Raw genomic sequence first — 3,003 nt, 5'->3', positions numbered from 1 at the left:
ATCACCGTGGAATTCTAAGAGAGATTCTAGCGTCAGAATTCCAGAACTCAAAACAAATATCTAGGATTTGGGAAAAACGATATCGAAAAACTCAAAAGCGGTGTCGGTTAATCTGTCCCGAAAAACTACTTTTTGCTGTGATGCTCAAACGACAAAACTTCCAACAGAAGAAAGATTGGAAACGTCGAAACAAGTCTGGCAACGCGGACGGAATCTTCGTTAGAAGTCCCGAATAGAAAAAGTCTTCATCCATTGCTCGAAAATAGGGTTTCGAAGCAAAGAAATTAGAGTCGTCTAGCTTCCGGAAAGTAAAACCTATCGTGCGTACAGTCCAGAGTTCCGAAATGAAACGCTGGTCGATGGAAAAATAAAGAGAATCTTTAAATTTTCCGAGAGTTCGAAATCTCACTCAAAACGTTACTTTAAGAGCGAAATAGCCTATTCTGGACACGCTCGCCCTAAGGCAAGTGTGCAGTCGACTCGCACTAACTCCGAAAACGACTACGCAACATTCCTCAAGCAATTCCTGAACTTTCTTCTTCATTAATCTTCCTCAAATATCAAACTCCTGTCACGCTTACACTGATCCTACGCGTGAGTCGGAAACTAGCTTGTTCTGAAAATCCAGGTCTTACAGATACTGCTGAAGAGTGGTTGAATTCACAGCCCCAAGGTAGCATTACATCTTGGGAAGACTTGGCTGAGAAGTTCACCACAAGGTTTGTTCCAAGAGCCCTCTTGAGGAAGCTCAAGAATGACATCATGACTTTTACTCAATCCACCGATGAGAATCTCTATGAAGCTTGGGAGAGGTTCAAGAAGCTCTTGAGGAGGTGTCCTCAACATGACCTTACTCAAGCTGAGCAAGTAGCAAAGTTCTATGATGGTCTCCAATATTCTTCGAGGTTTGGTTTGGATGCGGCTTCAAGTGGAGAGTTCGATGCCTTACTTCCACAAGTGGGGTATGAGTTGATTGAAAAGATGGCTATAAGAGCCATGAACTCTAGTAATGATCGCCAAGCCCGAAGAGGAGTCCTTGAGGTTGAAGCTTATGATCAACTTATGGCCTCCAACAAGCAACTCTCCAAGCAAATGAATGAGATTCAAAATCAAATGAAGACTACCAAGATTGGTGGTCGAGTTGCCAAGGTGGAGTGTGTGACTTGTGGAGGGCCACATGACAGCGAAGAATGCACAGAGACTAGACCGGAGGAGGAAGTGAAGGCCATGGGTCAAGCTCGGAATGACCTATTTTCAAATACTTACAATCCAGGATGGAGGAATCACCCTAATTTTTCTTGGAGGCAAGGCAATAATGGGCAAGGAAATGGCTTTCAAAGACAATTTCCTAGCCAAGGATTTCAAGGCCAAAGCTCAAGACAACCTCAAGAGCGAGGAGAAGGTGAAAGTAGTGGTTCCAAGAAGAGCTTAGAAGAGTTGGTGGAAACTTTCATCAACCGGACAGAGAACAATTACAAGAATCAAGAGGCGGCTATCAAGAATCTTGAGAATCAATTCGGCCAGCTGGCCAAGCAAATAGCCGAGAGACCTCAAGGTAAATTTCCTTCCGACACTATCCCCAATCCTAAGCAAGAAAATGCCTCTGTTGTAGCCACTAGAAGTGGGAGAGTGATGAGTGAATTGAAGAAAAAAACAGAGGGAGAAAAGAGAGAGGAGATAGTGGGAGGAGAAGTAGTTGTGCCTATCAAGGTGAGAGAGGAAGTTGATCTTACTCCTGAAACTAGCAAGGTTCCGTTCCCTAAAGCATTGGCAAAGAAGAGCTTAGATAAAAAGTTTTCAAAGTTTGTTGATGTTTTCAAAAAGCTCCACATTAGTATTCTTTTTGCCGATGCTTTGGAACAAATGCCTATTTATGCTAAGTTTATGAAGGATATTTTGCATAAGAGAAGAAGGTTGAAGGGAGTAGATGAGACGGTGTTGATGACGGAGGAATGTAGTGCCATTTTGCAGCGGAAGATGCCTAAGAAAAGAAGGGACCCCGGAAGTTTCACTATTCCGGTGGAAATTGAAGGCATGGCAGATGTGGAAGCCTTGTGTGATCTTGGAGCGAGCATCAATTTGATGCTGTAACACCCCGATTTCGGTGGCGTCACTTTAGTAACCGAAAGTAAACTTAATGCGGAAAAACGTGAATATATTTTTTTTTGATAATAACTAAGACAAGACGGAATTAAATAAAACCCAACAATAACAAAATCAGAACTAATATACAATATATAAACAGCCCCCGCTGTAGTAGCAACCTCGTCACGAGTAAACCTCCAGTGACGGAAAGAAAAGTGTAACGCCCGAAGGCAAAAGGTACAATCCACAAGAAAGGTCAAGTGTCCGCAACACCATCCCTCAAAACTGAGAATAAGCTGGCCCATCGGCCTGAAGCAAGACCTCCTAAGTCCAACCAACTCTCTGTGATTCCCGTAAAGAAACCACACAAAAAGCTATAGGTGGGAAACTACCCTGTCCCGAATGAAACAAATGATGTTCAGAGCTAAGACTCTACTCCTACACTAATCCTATCTCGAGGAGCTCACACTAACACTCAATCCTACATGCTAGCATGATCGTCGTCCGAATCTGAATCCAGAACGACTAAGTCTAGGTACATCCTCCGTCCTCCGCTCGCTATCGCGATGCGCTCCTGTTCCAGCATCCCAACTCTAGTTTCCCCCGAAGGGTGAACCGTCGTGAACCAGTCCGCCAAAGACATCTGACAAAGGGCGTTTGTCCGCCAAAGCACACACAGAAGACGCGAGGGTCAACTCCAAAGAATTACATAAATAATAGCACCAATAGATATAGATAAGAGAATAGCCACTTAGGCTTATAGCTAGGGATAACATCCTAGGGTTGCATTTTCCGTAATGAAGTTAACAACAATAATAACAATTAACATGTTCCAAATAGGATTAACAAATACCACTCACACTCGACACGTCGCCACGTGTTCTAGGTAAATTAAAGTCTCTAAAAGCTTACCCTAAG

At 43.4% G+C, this 3,003-nt stretch overlaps 1 non-coding gene across 1 annotated transcript; it reads right to left on the bottom strand.

Annotated features, from left to right (window-relative positions):
- Window positions 1-744: 744 nt before the first annotated feature.
- On the bottom strand, window positions 745-851 carry LOC130721731 (small nucleolar RNA R71). Its single transcript, XR_009013651.1, has one exon. It is a non-coding gene; the product is annotated as a small nucleolar RNA R71 (small nucleolar RNA).
- Between the last annotated feature and the right edge of the window lie 2,152 nt (window positions 852-3,003).

This window comes from Lotus japonicus, chromosome 5 (genome assembly GCF_012489685.1).
Source record: "Lotus japonicus ecotype B-129 chromosome 5, LjGifu_v1.2".
NCBI classification, from domain to species: Eukaryota; Viridiplantae; Streptophyta; class Magnoliopsida; order Fabales; family Fabaceae; genus Lotus; species Lotus japonicus.
The sequence above is the reverse complement of the archived record's forward strand: the minus strand, read 5'-3'. Positions and strand labels throughout refer to the sequence as shown.